Source organism: Anopheles aquasalis, chromosome 2 (genome assembly GCF_943734665.1).
Source record: "Anopheles aquasalis chromosome 2, idAnoAquaMG_Q_19, whole genome shotgun sequence".
In the NCBI taxonomy this organism is placed as follows: Eukaryota; Metazoa; Arthropoda; class Insecta; order Diptera; family Culicidae; genus Anopheles; species Anopheles aquasalis.
The window spans coordinates 24,817,501-24,840,000 of record NC_064877.1 but is presented as its reverse complement, the minus strand read 5'-3'; the positions used below and the strand labels follow the sequence as shown (position 1 = coordinate 24,840,000).

Here is a 22,500-nt window from a genome sequence, read left to right as displayed (position 1 = left end):
AACCCGTAAACCGACAGCTAATGTCTTGATTTAACAATTTCCTTCTCACTCGACGACCTACGATGCACGACCCGGCCGCATCGACGCGTTGTAAATTATTCCTTTCGAGCGAAAGATGCTGGCGTTGAATGTATAAAATGGTGCTTTTTGCATTTCATGTTTAACGGAAAAGGTTCTTGTGGAACCACCGAGCATAGTACTCTTTTTTCTCTGCTTGGATTACATTAAATGTTGAATCGCACATCACGCACGCTAGTGGTTATGCTTGTTATGCTACCTCGAAGCAAACAGAAACAGCAAAACAGAACACTTATATAAGATGAATGGTAACTACGTTCAGTCGTTTGATAAATCATTTTAAAGATGGAACTCTATTTAATATAAGATCATTTGTAGCCTTTTAAGAGAACAAGCATTATTCTAGTATGCACGAGTGAACGGAATGACGGATAGAGTGAGTTAAAGGCAATCGTTGTTGACCTGAAGAATTACCGCCACTCGTCGTTTGCTTTGCGGGCAACAGGATAAAACCTGTTGGGAGCAGATCGAACTGAGCAGAGAGCATTACGAGGGATACGAGGCTAATGCCACCATTTAACACATTCGAGCCAAATGTTTGAGAAACGCCGACCACATCCGTTGACATGCGGACGTAAAAAAAAAACATGATACGGTGCTGCGCATCGGTCGCGAGTCCAAAAGGGCGATTCCAATTTTGCAATAATCAAAACTCTCGCATTCCTGTAAAACTGCGGATGATCTATGGATTTAATTAAAATTCCAGAAGAGCAACAAAAGATCTTTCGTGGTTTCGTTAATTAAAGACTGTTCGAAGATTGAGTTAATTATTTAAAAAAGAATCACCCCTAGTTCCATCTGACCTGGCGGCCTCCTGCTTCTGATGGGAAGGCACATTTAATAGCGACCAAAAGCCACGCTGCTGCTTCCGTTCCGTCATCCATTTTTGCGGATTCAGAGCGGCTGCTGCGCTGCTCGCTTATCAGCTAGACACGCCGCGTCGAATCACGTGGGTCAAATTCCAATACCTATCGTCTCCACCACTCGCTGTTCTCGCTGCTCTCGGAGATCTCATCTGGTCGTGGCCAGGGCCTCATGATAAGCACACGATTGGGGTCATCGGTACCACCCGAAAATCCAAAAACAAACGAACAAACGGCCGTTGGGTTCGCGCTCTCTATCTCTCTTTCGCTGCACATCGCGACATTCCATCTCGACAATCCCGGGAGGCCAGAAGGTTATCGGCGTGACCCGGCGATAGCCCCCGGGCCAGCGGCCTTTGAAGAAGCCAGCGAGTGCGCAGGGGCCACCGAAGGGGTCACACCAAAATATTCATCATCGACGCGCTGCCAACCAGAGAGTATTCGAAGGTTATCGAGAAGCAGCCACTTCCAAGAACGCAATCCTGCACCAGTCGCCGGAGGTTCCTCGTAGGCGGCTCTACTCGCCAGCAAAGACTCCCGCTGATCGCGAATGACAATCCCGATTGTTTCGTGTACGCCACCGCCACCGTCAGCGCCACCGGCAGCGCCGTGACCTTACATCATTGATTGCGTGCGTGCTTTCCACCATTTGCGATACATGGGTGGTGCCGAAACGGAATGGAATGCCGGTATGTTGGTGTTGCCACCAGTACCGCACGCACGCACGCACGTACGCACAACTACCACACAGTGACTGCCAGACGGACACGCGGAGGACAAGCGCCATGCTGGTGGTGTACACGGGGACTTGGGAATGGCGCGGCGCGAGCGCTAATGAACCGTGAGGTCATTCCGCGGTAAAACTCAGCACATTTTGCCAACTCCCGTCGCCCGAGCGCGGCCATATTACGTGATGGCATGTGTTTTGTTGGTTTTGTTGTGTCTCGCCGGCATTTTTTGTGTTTTTTTTTCCTCCGCCTCTTCTTTCAGTTGGTTCTCTATTCCGACCGCGAAGGGCGATCATGTTGCAGGGGAATGAATGAAGGTAAGAGATAGTGTCTTTGCCGAGTGTGCGGATTCGGTGTTTCCTTCGAACAAGACAACGGCGAGCAGAGCTTGGCAATGGCACGGAGCGGGGCGTCGAGCGCGAGGCACAATCAGCGCCCGTTCGATGTCAATTTTTTTGTTATTATACTCGATCGCAAGTTAATGCTGAGTGTTTTTAATTAAAATTGGTTTACCGTTAATTCAAAATTGCTTGCCAATCAAATCAAAAGCGCAACATGGAACAACAATCGGTTTTGCTTCTGTCAACATGAGCTGGTTGTTTATATTTTGGATCATTTAATTCGATTCGGCAATTTCTATTGTCTCAGTGATTGGATACAAGAGCTGAATAATGTGTTGGAAGAAAATATCATGAGAATATAATTGGTGCACCTCGCTGTACGTACTGTAGTTGGCCTTTCGGACCGGTGTTTAGTTTGAAATGTTTTCTTAATGTTTTGAAACACATGACAAGCAAACACTAATAAATAACCCATTAGGGACCAATTAGATGCACGCAATTGAAGAAATTATTACCATTATCGCGTCTTTGTTATATGTTGTCTAGTCTACTAGAAGCGATTCTAGATCTCAGTTGAGAAAACAACTTGAAGATAACGTAATTCAAAGATGGTGCCAGGTTATTCTGTAGAAAATCTAACATGAGAACCCCTAAGTTGCTTCCTAATTATCAGCAAATCAACAAAAAATTAGATGCCATGTATGAAGTTTTTATTAAATCGTTCTCAAAATAGAACTAAATATTCTTCAAAAGTTGTAGTTTAATGACATTCATTTGAAAGAATAAAGTTGAATGGTTACGTCACTGAATGCTAAGAATGCATAAGCCTAATAAGCTTACTTTAAAAATTCAACTAATTACATTAAAAAAGCAGTAACCTGTTGCATTTTGTATAGTTGAATGAATGAAAGCAATGCCTTTTAAATTTCATATCATTCATTAAACGCATGAAATGTTATTTTAACAGATAAAGAACTGTAGCATTTAGCACGATAAAACATCATGAAGGATAAAACAAAAATTCAGTAACAATATAACGAACGACTAGACGCTAAGGTCGCCACTCGTCCAGCGAATGTGACTCATCAACACCCACATCAACAGTCAAAGGGACCGTCTGTGGAATCCGGAACTGTAACTGCGGATGATGTTGGACATTCCTATGGCAAACACATGTTTACAGGGAACAATTGTACATGATAATAGCGCCAATAATTTCCATTTCACTAAAGTGGAAACGAATTGTGAACATTTTCAAGTATTTTTCAAGTACAAAGATTCTCGAATAAGAATTTAGAATGAAATAGAATGGCCACATGAGTCGTAAATTTAATTAGAACTACTGAACAGACACTGTTCTCTCCGCAATGCCCCCGGCCTGGCTCGATTGATGACGTTTCTTTAACTCCTCATCATTCGTTGAGGTGAACGACATTCAAAATTACTATTACGTGCGAGTAACGCACCTCCGCGATTCGAAACATGACGAGAGAAAATAGTCAGACGATCATTTTCGTCACTCCTTCTTTCCCTCTTTACGATCCGCGTCCGGAAATGGTGCATCGCGTGCACTCTCGTATAATATAATTGCTTCCAGTGTTGACGCGCGCCTGCCGCTGCTGCACAACATATGCCAGCTTCCGGGACGACCGCGACAGCCAGGCGACATGGCACTTCTGCGGCCAAATACACCTTGCAATAGCTGTAGTGTAACCGCGAAGAATGTTTCCAGACATACCCTCCCCTCCTGTTCCTCCTCCTTGTCATCGACCATATCGAGGGCGGAAAGGATCTCTTTGCTTGTCACAAACAACTCATACTCCGGCGCAGCACCTATGCTTCTTGACGTTGATGTCAAAGAACCGAAAGGTAAAGGTGGCGCCACCAGCTGCCAGCTGCTGCTGTTTGTGTGACAAATTTCCTTCGTTCTTTGTGTTGAGCTAAACAATGGATCACCACCCTGCTCCCTCCCAAAGTGAAGTTGCTTGGTTACAACACCCACATGTGTGTGCGCGCCCGCACCCACAGAGACACATACAACTCCCCCTGCGTACCAAACGAGCCTAAACGTTCGAGCCAGGGATCTTCGGCTCTCCGTCTCCGAGAGCTTTGAACGCGATTGTTTGGGGATGAGGATTGGTGAGGCAGGACACACGAAATGCACGAAACTTTCACTTGGCACAAACCCATCACCAGCACCCGCACCCAGAATGAGAGAAAAAGCCTCTCCCTGGACTCCCTAACGACGCCCACCGTCTAACGGCGGAGGTGCGTCCCACGGAGTCCCTTGTGTGCGTTTTGCTATTTCAGTCCTCTGCCTCCGATGTATCCGTGGTTACCCTGTCCCCGGTGGGCGTGTAGGAGATTGAAGGAGGGGGAAATTCAAGGAAATGTTTTCCCAAGCTATGGCATTCGCAAAATGTACCACCCTCAACAACAAGCAACACAATGGTGAACAAATTTGAACATTTCCTCCTACCAAAAGGTCCATGGAGAAGAGCAGATTATTCGCACAACATACAGGCGATGCTAAAATGTCTTCAGTTAATGGTTTTTGATATGACTAACAGCTATGCAAAGTGGCAATTCTCATGATTGGAGTGGTGTTGCCAGTACACTACAGGATCTTTACGGCCAAGAAATTTCAAAACGAGAATTCGTTGCAGTTGCGAACGGGTAGGAGGTGCGATTGAGATGAATGAAATATATTTCACACCTATCTTTCACTTTACCAACTCGATTTCCCTTGGAAATACGCTTCAAATTTCTTGTACAAATCCCAATCGACACTTTGTAATGGTTTATTTCTTTTTAAGCTCTTATTTAACCAACCAATCATTATTCTCAAAACATGTCCAGTCAATTTAAATTCTATGGAATGAAAATAATCGATACAAAGCGAATAAAAATTAAGTTTAAATCTCTGTTGCTTAACTATCATTCATTTCCGATATGAAAATGTTGTTTTTGCAATCCAAACTAATGCTTTTTTGCTAATGCTAATGCTGTACTCCGCGCAAAAAAGCTTAAAAGAAATATTACTGGCAACTTTGCAAACGATTGCACATCTTGAAATCTCCAAACCTGCCCCCAACCGAATCTAAAAAACCAAAATGGCGTAACCAAAGGCAAGAAGAGCATCTGCAATGCATCCATTCTGTCCGCCACTGTCAGCAGTTAGTGCTGGCAGCAGTCCACGTGCCTGCGTCGAACGCAAAAGCCTCCATCATCTCCATTCTCCGCAGCCTCATAACACCATTCAAACCCGGAGGCCGCCCGAGGGGGGGGGGGGGTGGGTTGGATGTTGTGATTAGTGAAAGGTCGAAAATGCTGTAACCAGCCCACCCACACACCAACCCACCTCCCGGTCACCGATTTGAACTGGCGAGGGAGCGAGGAATGTTGCTCGTTGCTAAAGTTGCTAAAGCCTCGACGTTGCAAAAGGGGTCCAGGGGGGAGGCGAGAGGGTGGAGAACCAAAGGATTAAATTCTAACCTCAACAGTAACCTCTGGACGAAAACCACCAACACATCCATCGCCAGCCACCCACTATCGATCGATAGATTGTATTACATCGCAATGGAACAATGGCAAAGGACGAGAACGGTGCCCCCCACCCCCCAGGTCATCGTTTCATGGCTTTCTAGACGGGGCGCGCCAGTGTTGCGCTTGACGACTCCCTTCTTCTTCTTCTCTCCCAGACCTCAAAGAGATCCCTGGACAACTCGGAATAAATCGGGAGGGATTGTCGTGCTCTTAGTGCTCTCCCTGTGTGCTCCGGGAGCTTGTCTGTCTCGTGTCGCGTCATTACGGACGGGTGGGTGGGCGGGTGCATGGAGGCAGGGCAGAAGAGGAGAAGGACGGACCCCAAAATTTGATTGTCATGTTTTCGTATTTCCGAGAAGCATCAACCAACAGTTTCGGTGTAACGTCAAACAGCAGCACCATTCAACGAGAAGGAACTAGGGTAGTTACTTGTAGGCCAGGGTGCAATTGCGAGGTCCAAAAATATATTTCCGGAGAAATATTTCCTTGCGTCATGGAACGATTCTTGGTTCGATTCTTGGGGCTTGCGTTACGTTGCCAAAAATTTGAGCAGAACGAACACCCAATTACACAACAAATAACAAATGGCGCTCTCTTCTAGCTAAGGACAGAGTGTACCAGGAGGACTCGGTGCAAAGGACATTGAAGGGCGGATGTTGTTTACTCTCGATAGAGATGTTAAATTTAAGCGATCGATAGCTTGGATCTGGTTCGAAGAATTTTCCGCCCATTTCAAGAGATATTCATTTCACTTAATTGGATGGAAAACCTATTAGCAAGGCTAACGCTTTCTGGATGAGAGCTTTCCAAAAACAGAGGTTCTTGTATTAAACATCCTTCTGCCATAAATAGGTTGGCACACAAGAGGGTTCAGTTATGCTTTGGCCTGATTTGCATTTGCCTAGATACTAGAAAAAGCACCAAACTACCGATACCTTCGATGAATTGCGATTACTAATGGAAACGTGAAAAGATTATACAAAAGCACATGGAACGAAAGAGATTTTGAGCATCTTTCAGATCGAATGGGAAAGGGGACGTATCCAAACGGAGATATTTTATAAAAAGCTAACAAGCAGCCCCTTAGCAGAAAATGGTTTAATAACATGGAAATAAATTTTAGAATCAATAATTAACTAAGTATTAGCAATAATCTAGTCAAAAGATACCAAAAATGTATCCCCGAATCGCTTAAAAGCTCGATTTCCAGTCATATTTCCGAGAAATTTTGTATCAATCGAGTGAATTAATCTACCACCAGACTCTTGCAATACAAGTATTAGGCATCCAAGATCCAAAAGAAGAACCAAAACTCGACCGATTCTGTCGGAAGAGATAGTCGGTTTTGTCGAAGCAATATGTGCAGCAATGGGCAATGACGTCGGCGGTGGCGGCAGCGGATGAATCACTCGCCGCAATGCGTAAAACTCTGGCCCGCCTCAAAACCCGGACGACAACGTCCGTTTGCCGATTGTCTCCGGCCCTTACCTTCACCCCTTACGCCACATACGCTCGCCGAGAAGTTGATGGTTTGTTGCTGGTAGTTAAATGAGATAAAAATAGCGCAAAAGACCGGCGAAAGCATTTCGTATTGAAACGCACTCGAAATTACCCTCACGCCAACGACACATCATTTCATATTCTTCAGTCCGGGAGTCACCACAGCAGTCAGTACGTTGCGTTGCTGCTGTCGATGCCTTTCGATCTTGTCAATACGTTCCACGTGACTCTCTCTCGCGGGGCGGTTACTGCCTGTGTTGACAGGCAGACAGGCTCACCGGTAGAATGACACCCTTTTCCACCCTCAAAATCCCACCTCCGAGTGATGCGCAGAGGAGCTATTTGCGGAGAAAGAAAAGGAAAAACCCAAACTCCCCCGGACAGAGGCCTGAGCGAGTCAGCAGCCGTAATACGCAGGGGGGAAAAGGGCTTCCAAGTTCTTCCAAGTCCAAGGAGAGTTCCTTCGCGACGGCACTCCAACACCGTCGTGGTGTTCCTCAATCAGGACATCTCTACGCCACGCGAGCTACTGACTGCTGCTGCTTAGCGACCATCTGAAGTCGAAGAAGGTGGCTGCTGTGCTTAGAACCTGGTGCTTTCCTCCTCCATCATCTCTCTCTCACGAGTTCCCCGTTGCTTGGTGCCGCTTCATCATGCGAAACCTCAGTCCCCTTTCCGCGCCATCTCGCCTCTCTCTTTCTCTATCTTTTTGTTTCTCCTCCTTCATAATTGCATTTCATCTTCCACTTTTCCACTTCCGCCCCACATTGTGCGTGTTTTCTTTGTTTTCCCAACCATATTTCCATCCCATTTCCCCCCCGGGTGGGGCATTATTCTGCAACCCTGCGCTGAGGTTTTGCTGCTTCTTCGTCGCTCCTCATGTCTCTGCTGTAAGTGGAGGAAGGTTGGAGTGGAAGTGGTGGTGGTTCATGCATTTTGAATGTATTTTCACACCCATGACTCCTTCCTCTCCAATTACTGGGTGTGTCATTGCCCTCCACACCCTGTGCCTGGTGCTCGGTGGAGGTAGTTTTCCCGAACATCTTTTGATCCACCCAATGATGTCTCAGCAGCAGCAGCAGCAGCAGCACCATCATTAGATGTCACCCAAAAATGCTTATTAGAACATTCGCGCCATCCTGGTGGCGGTGAAAGCTAGATAAGTAAACCTTTACCGACGACCACCGACCCCCCCCCCCCCCCCACCCCCTCAAGGAAAAATGTCACCGCAATTCAACCGAACCAACAGAGAGCGCCGCTTCCCAGAATGCTGAACTCACCATATCTGGGAATGACTCGTTTTGCTCTGTTGTTGTGACTTTTGGCGGTGCGGGGCCCTTTTCCCGGGAAAACTTTGCCATCGAACCGGGTCAGAAGGATGGCGGTTACCATTTTCCCGGTAGTCAGTGATCAGCGAATTGTGAACGGGGAAACCATACCATGCCGCCGCTTGGTGGTGCTTGGTGTGTAGAGTCGCGCGAGAGCGTTTCGCGTTTCATGTTGCTCCTCCTGCTGGATGGTGAATATGTGGCGGAAGAAAGGAAAAAAGGCACCAAAACATCGTGCGCGTGTGCGCAGTCAATGCTCGCTAACAATGTAATATGTAAATGACATTCCACATCATCCAAAATCATCGTGTGCCTGGCGCGAGGTTGGCGCGCAACATTAAAACTCCGGCGGAAATGTTGGACACAAAAAGGGATCTATTGATTTCACGATAAAACAAAATCCCACTTTTGAACAACTAATTTTTTGCTTTTTTATGCACTTTTCCGGAAGCTTAGCAGCCATGTTGAAAAGATTGGCCAAGAATGCCAGCTCCCGGGGGGGTGGCGCGCGCTGATGATTGAAATAACAATTTCCCCTCATCTAGCCTGGCGCCTCCCCGGTAGTCACATTTTCCCGCATTGCCAGCATGCCCAGGCAGCGGAGCAGCAGCACCTTCTTTCTTTCGCTCTCTGCACACCTGAGGGCGGTGCGCATAAACGAGCATTAATGCTGATTAATGCCGACGTGTGGGCGAGGTGAAGGAATAACGGGCGCATCAACAACGGGTAGGAGCAGAACAATAGGCCCCCGCGGGCGAGTTGAGATTGTGGTTTTGAAAGCAGCAGAGGCCAGCAGCAGCAGCAGCAGCGGAAAATGGGCGATTCCAGGTTGAATATCGGAGTCGCGCTGGCGTCGAGCAACCAGATGAACATCTGAAAACGCTGAAAATGCGATTAGAGAGAGAGCAGCAACAACACCGATCGGTTACACACGACAGACAGCATAACCGACCAACGGCCATTGGACTGAAAGAAGAAAATGCCGGCCGCAAAATGCTGGTCAGAACATGGGGAGCGATGGAAAAGGAGTGTGTGTTTGTCGGAAGGAGAGACAGAGAGACAGAGAGGGAGAGAGAGATTAGAACAGGCTAAGGAAGAAAAAACTAAACGGAAGAAGCGAGAACGAACTTCAAGACTCACCACCCCCCAAGGGGGAACGAGCGGTGGCGATGGGCATGAGCTTCAATCAGCACAGTTCAAAAGTTGCCCTAGACCCTAGACCACCACACCTCGGACTCACGTGACCTACCCCTCCGACCCCCCTTTCTTTACTCCATCCTTTACCACGCTAAAAAAGGGTGCATTGCTTTGGCTTCTCTCCTTCTGCTGGGTCGATCGACGAAGACGAAGCGAGTGGAGGCGCGCCAGAGGCAGAGAATGCTCAATGATCTTTTGGCCTCATGATTTGCTCACTTGCTGGGCGGTCGTGGCACTCATCGGGCGGGGTTCAGCATGAGAACCTCCTCCCCTTTCCATCTGGGGGATGTCGGATTCTCACAGCTCTTCGCTCTTCTACTCCGTTACTCAGTCTTTCGAAGTCAAACTTTACATTTTTTTCTGTTTTTGTTTGTATTCCACACAAAAATGAAACAGGAAGCAAAATTGGCAACCAAAAAAGGGAGAGGAAAGAGAAGAGAGAAAACACAACAACAACAACAACAACAACCTCATCCACAACTTCGCGACAGAAGCCAAACGATTATTGCCAGCGAGCTCATTGTGGCCGCACCACAGCACAGTCGGTGGGAGGAATATTAAATGAACTCGGTGTGTGCGACGTGGTGGGGACCCTAAACATAAATGGAATGGGGGTGGCACAAGCCGGTAAAGGAATTGTTGACAAGCAGAGGGAGTCGCGGCGCGGGATGATGGCGTTTGTGGTTTTTTTAAAGCACTTCAGTGCGGTTCAGTGAGGAGTGAGAGAGGGAGGCGCCCTCTACGATGGATCTTCTTCTTCTTTTTCTGCCCATAACACACATCGCCACGTCCCACATGTTTACGCGCCTTTAAATCTTTTTCGAACGCGCCCGCGCCACGGCGTTGAATGCTGTTTTGGGGGCGCGGAGGAGCCACCTCGAGGTGCAGGTGGACGGCGCTAAATGAAGCGTCCTCTCGTAACGTGACCTCTTCCTCCAGCTTCTTCTCTTCGCTCTCCTCTTTTGCTTAGCTTGGTGAATCGAGAGTATCGAGAGGGTGAAAGGGGGAAGAAATAAATAACCAAGTTCAACCATTCGAGCTCCGTTTGTGATGCTATGGCGCTTCATACGAGCGGAAGCAGCAGCAGCCGTGTTGTCATTGCTGATCGATCACCAACCAACGAGGGTGGCGGAGAAATATTTGGGATGACAAATGTATTGAGAAGTGAAAACGAACGTTTTTAGTTAGTTAAAATCTTGAAGGAGTTTAAGATTGGCTAAGAATCGATTGTACATCTTAGTGCGGGTCGATTGAAAGTAAAAAACAATAAAAAATCATATTAAAGATTAAATGATATTGTTAAAAAAAAACAATCAAAAATGATATTAAAGTACCCAACAAAATGAAACTAAAAATAAGGAATAAGCTGTAAAATGTGACAGCAGAACTAAAATTCAATTAACTCCTTTACCTGATGTTTCCTAATTTACTTAATAATCAAATAATATCTGTAAACCAATGGCACATTATCGTTCGTTCGACGAGCGGTCTTGGCCTGCTACAGAGGATTCCTCCACCGCTTGACCGCCAAGTGGTAATTCCTGCAATTCTGCCATCAATGTCAGTACCGTCGCTCCATCTCGATTTGGGCCTACCACGCCCTCACTGTCCATCCGGAAGGCTTAAGAAGACTTTACGGGCTGGGTCGTCGTCTGCCATTCTGCCAACCCGCAAATGGCGCATAGAAACGGCACAATGACCTTCAGCGCAATTATTTTAGATGCTGGGTGGCTCTTTCTAAGATTCTAAAGCTGGGAATTGCAATATTTTTGATCCCTTTTCATTAGGATGACAATAGAAAGCTTTGGAAAACAATCTTATACTTGCACTGAACAAACGAAATACGCATTTGTGCATAAAAAACGGTGAATTCGCAACGAAACTCAATTACCGCACTATACAGCGTCAGCCGTATTGCAATAAGCATCAGAAAATCAGAAGCGACAAAATAGGTTGTCCTTGGTAGAAGAAAAGGCTCCAATACGGATTCCAAAACGTGTCTAAACGAATCGTGAAAGGATTGCCGCCAAATGAAGAATGTCTTGGAATACATTTATCACAAACTGAACCAATGGAAAATGCTTATTCAACATTAACTCCTCTTCAAAGAAATGTATTAGAAAATAGGTAAGTTCAAAGTTCAGAACGCTAGTTCCGGTTTAGCTAGTGGAAGCTGCATAATTTCCCTCGACCAACATCTCATCATAAACTGTGCAGCACCACCACTCAGAGACACAAAAACATTGCACTCCCAGCCCCCCTTCTTCAGCCACAGAAACAAACAACGCGACCTTCCTTTCCTCCAGAAAACACCTTTGGAAAAAGTGGAGCAGACCAGATCCCAAAATGAAGCCAACAGTGTATCACTCACAAACGCAAACCGACAACCCCATCAGCTGAAGTCGAGGAGATCTCCTCACACGCGATTCCAACTCCCCTCCCTTCCTCCGTCGGTGTTGTGCGTCTCTTCAGTGCGCACAGCAGCAAAACATGCATCAATATTTACTCGCCCCCGATCGATCGAACTCCGACGATGACGACAACGACGACGACGATCGACGAGAACCGTTGCTGGAGAGCACGTACACTGCTGGGCGGTGGACACCCCATTTCCTCCCTCTTGTCTCTCTCTCTCTCTCTGCCAACGAGGGAACGCAAAGAAGGTTGATTGCGGTATAATCCGATCGATAACCCGTCGTTTGGCGGCTGCACACCACTCAGCGGTGGTCAGCGGGAAAATCAATAAACATTTTCGGCTTTCCGCTGATGCCGGTTCGGGAAAATTCTTCGGCCCCCCCCCCGGGGGCGGCTTGGAAATGGCCGGCCACCGAGGGTTGCTAAAGTGTTGTGTTTTAATTATTTACCCAGATTGTAGCACCGGCCAGGTCAGCTGCCAACTCCCTTCTTCTCTTCCAGCTCCGGGCGGTTCAAACATGGCGGCGGAAGAGAGTTATTTTCGGCATCAGGGTTCGAGGAAAATGTCGTCTTCTTTCCCTCTCTCCAGGCGAGGCGCGCGATATCTTCATAAGCTGGAGCTGCTGCTTACCGGGTTGGATAGATTACGATAATCGGCGGCGATAAGACTGAAAAAAAAAACCGGAATCCTCCTCCGGAATGACGTAGCATCTCTTGCAATCGAAAAAAAGGAGCTCCACCAAAACGGCGTGCCCCCCCCCCCCCCTTCGCTTCCGACAGTGGATTTAACGTTTCACTCGCCGCGTTAAGCCGCTTCTTCTCCCGTCTCGGTTCTCGGTCCCTCCCCCCGCGCATGCCACCGTAACAAACGGATAAATCACACAAACATCGATATCTCGAGCGAGCGCACGCCCGCTGCATACCCCTTTTTTCTCTGGTATGAGTTACGACGGGACCCTTACAGGAAGCGAGCGCGCGGCGATCGATTTCAAAATGGACTCAATTCACTGCCGCCCAGTCCGCCACCGTCGCCGATCGTTCCTCACGCGCCGCAAAAATCATGGCAAACGAGGGAAGGCGGCGGTTCAAAGCACTCCACCGCGCACCGCACGTCTGTCTCTCTCTCCGTGAGAGGATCGCGCGTCTCGAAAACTTCCAGCAGCTAGACCACATCTCGGGGATGCGGATCAAGCCCCCCCTCCTCCCCCGGCCCCCGTTCGAAAAGGAGCTGCTCCACGCCCACAGGAGCCGCCCCGGTCGTCACTCTGCTCTCTGCTGTAGCGCTCTTTGATCAACGACTTTTCTCGCGGGACCCACGGCGCAGACGGATCAACGATCAATGGCCCCCGCGAGCGATCGGACGAAGCCAACCGCTGGCCTTCTTCTTTTTCTTCTTCTCTTTTCCGGCGAGAGGAATACATACTCGAGACGCCTCCCCTCCCCTTCTGCCTCCCCGCCATCATCATCATTAATATGCTCTCACTCTTCGCGCCGCGCCGCCACGAGATCGCGAACCCGATCATCCACTTCTCTCCTGCTTCTTCTTCTTCTTCCCCTTCTTCTTTCCTGCTTCTTTCGCTTCATCTCCGTGCGAGCATTGGGACGGTTGGGAGGCGAACTGAAATCCAAATCAATCGGCGCAACCCCCCTTCCCATCCCCTACCCTTCCCTCGACCCGATCATCACAAGAGATCGAGGGATTTTGGTTCAGAACAGCCGCCGCCGCCGCTCGAAGATGATCATCATAGAGCCAGGTCGTTTACCAGAAGCGACACGCGGGTTCCTCCTCCTCCACCTTCTCTTCCAACGTGTTTTTTTTTTCTCATCTTCTCCCCACCCTGCCACCCCGTAAACCGTTGGCGCTCATCGGTCGATCTAGCATTTATCCGCCGCCACCGTCGACTCGTCCTCGTCCCACACCAAAACCCCCTTCTTCTTTCTCCTTCCTCTTCATTATCTCCTTCTCCTTGACGCCGACGCCGTCAAGCACCACCACCACCATCGCCACAGCAGACAAAGGGGCCATTAAACGGAGAGGGGGGTGGTGCCGAAGGGGGGTTATGCTCGTTCTCGAGCCCGGATCATTCTTGGCGGCGGCGATCAGTGACCGTTCTGGAAGAGGAGGATGAAGAGGAGGGGGGGGGGGGGGGGGGAATGGGGCTTATATGGCTGTAAGGTTGTAAAACCGAACCAGAACAACGTTCAACACAACAACAACAGCCAAACCACGGCACAGGAGGCACTTGCCTAACACCCGGACCCTCTTGCTTCGTTCCATTCTTCTCCTCGTCTCTCCTCTTGCGCCTCTTCCCTTGTTGTGTTCATCTGTCGCACTTCTTGGCAGTCGCTTTCTCTTTTTTGTGTTGTTTGCGCTCTTGTGGCGGGATCACTCGCCAGGCCAGACCTGGCCAGGCCATGCGAGGTCACTATTTCTTATGATTTGGATGGAGTTTACTAATGGAAATGCATCGAAGGACCTCATAGACATTGGTAGTAGTGTCGATAATAAGGGTTGGTCCTCGGTATTCACATTAGAGGAATGATCTCTCGATAAGAATGTTTAATTTCACGGTTGGCAATCGCTTTGATTCCAAAAGCAACAGCTGATCGAGTTCGATTTCATTTAATACTAAAAAAATGAAATCCGGGAGCTTAATACACTTTCTGTGAACATCATCTCCAAAAGGACGATGCTCCACGCTTAATCGTCTTCAAATCTTTGCAGAATGATCGATGTCCAACGGTGAAATAAGAGTAGCGACCGATATTCATGGCATTGCACGATCCAACACCCGCCCCCCCAAGGAGGCTCGATTTCAAATCAATTCCAAACACCCGATGACGACGAACCCGGTGTGCCGAAGAAGCGCCACCGGGGAGAGAGAGCTAGAACCTTGGAGCTATGATTATGGTCAACAAAAGCGGAACCGGAACTGGCATCGACCGACCGTGGGTTGCAGATGAGGCGACAGGCAGACAGCCCACCGTTTGGGCGTAGAACAATAGATCGTTAGTCAAGAACGGGAAGAGTAGGACCAAGAGAAGTGCGTGTTGGCTAGAAGAAGACGGGATGCTAATATGAATTATTCATCTTCAACAGTGCGCCGCAAGCGCATTCGTGATCGGCCATCATCATCGTCGTGGTGACGTTTTCATGCAAAGCCCAACAGAATCTGCTGCACCAGGAGTTTGGCCAGAAGTGTGGAATATCTGCAGGAGATGCATTCGAAGCACTACCGATGAGTTTGGATTTGAAGCTGAATCGAAGGGAATAATGGATGCTTCTCGATGGTAAAGGTAGGTAAGGCAATGCTGCCTCCTAAACGCATTGTGCAGTGAGGAACACTATCATAAATGAACGAATGAAACCTAAGCTACATAGTCTGTCGCAAAGTAAACAGGACTTTAGCAACGGGAGGAAAATTTCTAGTGGAGCTACATTAATGCAAGGATTTTTTATTGAAAGGTGCTTCTTTCAGGGACTTTCAGTCTAAATTTCATGACATTTGGTCCACTGGAAGCAAAGTTATCGCGCCTAAAATGACAGCATGTTCAGGTGGTCGGTGATACAAGCCTTCTGAACGGCCAAAATATCAGCATAACGTTTTTCTTTCATCCGCAAATTAAGTTTACCGAATAATTAAAAGCCACAGAACACCAGATTAGATGATTACGGGGAAGAATTTTTTGATAAAATGCAGTTTTTGGTCAAAATAATGCGCCAACTCCCCTTATCATGATGTTCTTGCCGAATGCGACTAATGCTATGCATTAAACGTCTCATAACACCACGATCATACACTGCAAAACATTGTTTGGTTTGGTCGTTTGGTCACGGTATACGTTTTATCGAGTTTAAAAGCTAAACTTGATGTTGGTTTTTGTTGAATCTTCATTTTTGTGCCGACAACCCAAGCATACTGTCATTTTAATTCAGTAACTTTGCTTCCAATAGGCCAAATGGCATGAAATTTTGAATGAAAGTCCCTTAAAGATGTACCATTTAAACAAACTCGACTACTACACTAGTATTATCGATAAATAATTGCAACAGAACATGTTTAGATATTCCAATATACCAGGACGCTTAACTCTTTGTATGCTATCGAATAACACAAATAACAAAAAGAGAGTATAAGTGAACAGAGCGCATAATACACCTTATCACCATTTAACGAAACATTGCCCAAGGTACGCAGCAGCAGCAACAGCAGCAACAATAACGGGAGAAAGGCCCAGCTGGTTGAGCACGAGTATGTTGCAGATGATCGGCACCGCAACCGCAAATGGCATAGATAGCGAAGGCCAAAGATAAAGCAAATTCTGAGGGCCAATCACAAAACGCAACCCACGCGCGCACGATATACCCGGGCTAAAGATGATATGTTGACGCACATCATCATCATCGCAGTCGTCGTCGTTGTCGTCGTCGTCGTCCCTCGCCCCCGCCGTTCAGCATCATCATCCGCCTCCTCCGTTATCTGCCCCGTCCTACAAATAAAGAGGTGGCGTACAGGAGACCGGAGGCAGGGGGTTTGATGGTTTGCAGTCATGCTCAGAGCGAACGCAAAACATGAAAAACATGACCGTTGTTTAAATTTGCCACATTCACTGCCGCTGCGGCTGCTGCTACTAGAGCGCCAGTCGTCGCGGTGCCGTCGTCGTCGTGCTTTAATGCAGCATAAATGAAGGCGGTGACCAGAAAGGCAGGAAGGAAGTTAGAGTGGTGCAGTGGTGGTTGTTGTTGTTGTTATTGTGCTTCCGCAGGCGCCATTGAGCCATTGGTTGCTGTTCTTGGATGGAGCGGAGTTGGTTGGATGGCTGGCTGGCTGGCTGGGTGCGAGAAGCTGGGTCTGGGAGGTCGATGGTACGACGCCCCAACCGCCATTTGCTACGAAAGTTGGCTCCCATTTTGAAGGTGGCGGGAGAGAGAGAAAGAGAGAGATTGTGAAAAGTAATGACAGAGCGGGCGAAACCACGCTGGACGGGGTACCGGAGGGACAGGAGATCCGCGGGTGAACCGGTAAAGGTTGACGAAGGATTCGACGGATGCATGATGGATGCGGCGGGCGTATGGCCGGGCGTTTGTTAAATTAATGCACAACAAGGGTGGCAGGAGGAGTTTATCTCACTGCAGTGAGTCCTGGAAGGAGTATCCTTAAAGGAGGCACCCTTTAAGCCATGTTTGGCGCTTATTTTGGAGCTTGGGCACGATGTGTTGGAGACTGGTTATATGAAAAAGAAGTTACCAAGTTACCAAGTCCTTTGCACATAAAACAAGTTACCAAGTCCATTAGACATAATTTGAGCTTGGAAACTTCTTCTTCAGTTGCTACGGGATACAGCATACTGGACAGAAATTTTAGCCTCCTGAGTTGCTACTAACCTTTTGGAGGTTAGGTTAAAAGCGACGATTAAAAGTGCGGACGTCGGGCACTGGCTTCGCTCTTGTTTCGCTCCCTGAATTTAGATCAACAACTTCAGACACTTTTGGTGGAATTAAGTAAATAACTTCAGACACATCAAGTGGCTTGGGAATTGGGAATCGAATTCAGCGGCCTAAGTATATTATACATTCCACTGTCAAATGGTTGTACAATATGTATCATTTCATTCATAGAAACTCATCTTTCAGACACTGCAACAGAGCCATACGGTACGCAGATACTACAAATACTATAGCTTTCTGTTGGAGTGACTCAAGATAAAAAATCTGTTGAATTTATCTCATCAAAAAACCGCAGGGAATTTGAATATTTTCAGAACATCAAATCAGTTCCCCGGCAGTTACTACCAATGTGTCATGAAAAAAGAACCCAGCCTGACAATCCCGGAACAAAAAACGGGAAATTTTTTCATGCAATTGCAGAGCACTGCCTCGAGCGCAGTGTCCGATTAGATAGACCCTCTGCTAACAGCAGCACACGTGCCGCCCGGCCTCCACCCGATGGTGGTTGGTATATTCCAGTGGTTGACTCATGGACCATGGAGCGGCGGAGTGAGGTTGTTACACCACTTGATCGCAAGGACAAAAACTGAACCACATCACGCCGTTGCCGGCCGCCGTGTAGTGTGTGATGTTGGCGAATATTCGCCGCAAATGATAAGACGCGAAAGAACCGCGCACCCTAGCCCGCCTAGTAATGTAACGCCGCTACCTAGGCAAAACACGGGAAGTTTCTGGAAGAAAAAAAACCCTTACCCCAAGGATGGGGAGGGGGGTCCAATCATATATGCGTGACGTAGCTTACTTTGTTGTTTTTCCAATGATTGATGCGTTGGTTGCCGTGGTTTTGCAGCAAGAACGGCTAGTGTGCGCTGTGGAAGGGGGGCCGGCCAAGCTGCTTATTCCGCTCGATCGATGATGAACACACGGTGACGGTTTACGGTGCGGGCCAGGGATATTCGCTGGTATTCCCTGCTGCTGCCGCTGCTGCTGCTACCCCTACGGCTTGACGCGGTGTTTGTGTGCTCGATAGCTACTCCGGAATGTTGAGCTGCGGTGACGATGTTGCTGGTAGAGCGGGTCGTCGTAAGGTGAGGCGATGTTCTTGCGGCACCTTAACTCACTTCAATGGCGTATCAACAATGCGTAGCACAAGGAACTGGCCTACTGGATGGTGGATGTACGCACACTCACGCACGCACGCACATGCACATTCACCGATCGACAGGACACAACACTTGCCAACCTCTTCTTCCAAACCGGGTGGCACCTTCTTTCTTCTCTACGCTCTCTTTCTCTTTCTTTTTTTCTTTTCAAATAAACACTATCTAATGGGGGGGAGTATAATTCGCACAACCGCGACACGCAAAGACAATTCACTATTTTTCCACCGTTTTCCCTTCGCCCCAAACTACACCACCCAGCATAGAAAAGCACAGGCTGCTGCGCACCGGTGCCGTCGTCTACCCACTATCGACGGCAGTAGTAGTGGTGGTAGTGGTAGTAGTAGGCGCTCTAGTAGGCGACGTTTCTGTTGCTGACAGCCGTTGGTGACGCCGACAACGATGCTGCTGCTGCTGCTGCTGCGGTTGCTGCTGATGGTGATGATGGCGATGATGCGCTCGATCGCACATTCTTATCAGGGGCAACCTTCAAGCAACCGCTCTCACTCGCAACACACAAGCACACTCCGAGGAAAGGGGGGGATATGCAAACAAGCACATTTGACACGCACGCACGAACGGCACTTTACGCACACACCCCTAACGCGGGCAACACATGCGGCACCACGCGTGGTATAAATTGTTTCGCGTTTTCCGCTGCTCACGACGTACAGCGCCGATCGATCCCGGATCAAGCCCGGGAGGCGCTGTGCCCACACACCAATGCCCAACGGGAGACAATCGATTTGCCTGCCTTCTGCTGGCTGCCACACCGGCGCTGCACAACACACTATAGACGCACAATGGCCGCCAACAATTATGCCAAATCATGCGCCACTTTTCGAAGCGCCTTAGCAGCTCCTGGCACCTGGCTCCTGGCACCTCGCTAATCTGCGATTCCACCACTATCACGACGATACCGATGACACCCTTCTGCTTTGGTGGAGCATGTTGATGATGTTGCGACCGCTGCCACTGCCACATCTATTCAACACCGCCGCTTGCGCCAACATCCTCACCATCGTGCTGTTGGATGTAAGAGGGGCAGGAAGGCAGGCGTGCGAACGGACGGCAGACGATCTTCCCCAACACACGAACCGATGTTTGAGAAGGTGTTTGGCAACGAAAAGGAGAAAGAGGAAGGGTGGAGTAACAGTGCTAGTGCTCAACAAAACCGCCGATGCCGCCGTGTTGTACCGCGCCGCAAATGCTATTGTTACGGCTAGTAGGCTGTGTAGTCGATGCTGTTGTTGTTGTTGTTGTTGTTGCTATCGATTTGCCTCATTTTCCTGCGTTGGCTGCTTTTGCTGCAATGCTGCCGCGGTGCTTTTCCGCAAGATTTTCCGCTGGAAGAAGCTGCTGCACATACATACATACATACATGCGCCAGCAAGACACAACAGCAAAACAAACACTCAAGGCGGGTGGAACAAAGAAACAAACAATCGCACACACCGCGCTCTGCTCCGCCGTAGTGCACGCCCGACTACACACACGCGCACGCGACGACCACCACGACGACGGCGACTACGACGACCGCGACGAGAGTGCGAAATAATGCGTGAAATGCGACGTAGTATTTCTGCCCAGCCCAGCCCCACTCACTGCAGACTCGGTGCTCTGGATCGGGATACTACACAAAACACTAGCTACCCACCCACAACCACACATACGCGATTATAATCTGACGATTACCGACGATGGCCAGGATTTTGCAAGGGGGGGGGGGGGGGGGACGACTTTCGGAAACGATGATCACGATCGATTCCACTACTGGTTGTGTGAGCGACGTGAACGCGCACCGCCGCGCTGGCCCGTTTTCCGATTCGCACTGAGGCCGAGCACGACCACTACCAACCACTCGACTCGCGACTCGACCGCTCGCCCGCCAGTGGGCGCGACACCGCGACGACGGTGGTGCTGTGTGTGGCACCAAGCAGGGGCACGATGTGAAGACCGTTGGTTCACCACATCATACCCGTCCGTCCCCACCCGGAGGCCCGTTCACTTCGCGCTTGTGACCGACCGACCGACGACTCTGCGTTGTTGGGTTATTCAAATCGCGGGATGTGCCACCGAACCAGGCTGGATGTCTGCCGGCGGCTGCCTGCTACTTTATGGAGGTGTTTCTCCTCGATTTTTCCGCACTCCGCCAATAATGTCCGCCACCGGAGAGTTTACACTGGGAACGAACGAACCGTATCGCAAAAAAAAACCCGGTAGCAGCACGGTGCCGTCGTCCCGTCGTAAACGAGCTTATGCTCTCCGTCCGTTTGTGCACTCGGCGTGAAACTCTCTACAATGGGATAGGAGAAGAAAAAACGGGAAAAATTATTAAATATGTTGCTATCGAGATGGCAGAGGAATCAGCCCCACTAGCGGCATTTAGCACCGCGCGATGACAGTCGGAAAGCATGAAAGCGGAAAAACATCGAGAGAGATACCGGGAAGTATGACAGTTCTAGCGCACGTACACGCACCCACACGCACGCATACAAATGCAGTCAGTCGTCGTGTAACGATAGGACAGAAGGCGCTTGTTATGTCCTTGCTTCGGAAGCGTTGTTGTTGGACTTCCTCCACGATTGGATCCCGGGGGGGGGGGGGGGACTATTCGATTACCGCGATCCACCATCGGTTCCACGACGGTCCCCAATGGTAACAGCTCCACAGCCAACTGCTTCGCCGCATAACTGAGCATAACATGGACAAAAACGGCTGTCGCTGTTGAAAGAGCGGGCAAGAAGCGACCGAAAAACCGTTCATCACAGTAAACCGCTGGCGTAATCAGAGATGCGGATCACCGCTTAAATAGGTTATGCTGATTACTGCGGAGGTTATGCGTCCACTGCGGGCCAACTCCCGACCGACCGATGTCCACGTTTCTTCTTTTCTTCCATTCTCTCTTTTTTTTTGCTTTTTAAGACCAGACGTTTAATCTAATGTCAGCTTCCAGTGTGTCCGGTGGGCATCATGTTGGCTACTGGCCGACCGGTGTTGTGCGCTCTGTCACCCCCGCGTAAACGTGAATTGTTTGAAACATATGCACCCGTGGTATGCACCCCCGCTCTCCTCCCCGGGGCCCCGAACCACGCTTCTCCCGGGGCCACTGAACGGAAACGGAGCACAATTTGGCGAGCACACAACACAACGCAGCAACCCGTGCCGCCGCGCGTTTCGCTCCGGCATCACACGGAAACACTTTTCATTTCGCTTCCCTTTTTTCGTTTTTCTTCAATTTGTCTGCCCTCCCCGGCCACGGAGATCGGTACACGGTTGCCATTCCCACCAGCACACACATACACCCAGCGCACCGTGCGTGTGTATGTGTGAGTGAGAGGAATGGGAATGTGCTTTGTAGGAGCCGTTCCGAGCTTCCATCGACACCAGTCTACTACACTTTTCCACCCCGGTAGTGGATGCGGGAATACTAGGACCAGTCGCTTACTGACGACCGCCACAACTGTCACCAGGATGCCTCTTTTTCTTTTGCTTCCTACCAGGCCACACGCTGACGACGGGGCCTCTCCTTTTCTGGCCTCGCGAACTTCGAAACGTCACAACGCACGACGACGACCACGGCGCTGGTAGAACTGTGCTCCGCAAGAAGGCACATGGAACGAAGAAAAACCAACCCCTCCGTTCTCCTGTACGCGTGTCGCGCGGCTGGTTCACACTCGATCTCACGCTAGCAGAACCGCTTGGCCGGTGGCCCAGGACCCGAGGATCCCGTTGACAATTTTGAATGGATTACCGGATCGGAGCACCCGGAAACTTTAACGCACGAAATCCGGATTGTGCCTCCTGCGTTTCGCTGTTGCTCGCTGTTCCAACGACACCAGCATCGCACGCACACACACTCGCACAAGGCCGCTTCGCTGTGTAGGTGCGCTGC

General features: G+C 49.2%; 1 protein-coding gene across 1 annotated transcript in view; it reads right to left on the bottom strand.

The window, feature by feature from the left end:
• Positions 1-22,500, bottom strand: part of LOC126571420 (uncharacterized) — an 87,967-nt gene that overhangs the window by 65,265 nt on the left and 202 nt on the right. Inside the window, exon 2 of the mRNA XM_050229911.1 lies at positions 18,248-20,901. The gene's annotated coding sequence lies outside the window, so the exon portion shown is untranslated. The remainder of the gene's footprint in view (positions 1-18,247; positions 20,902-22,500) is intronic.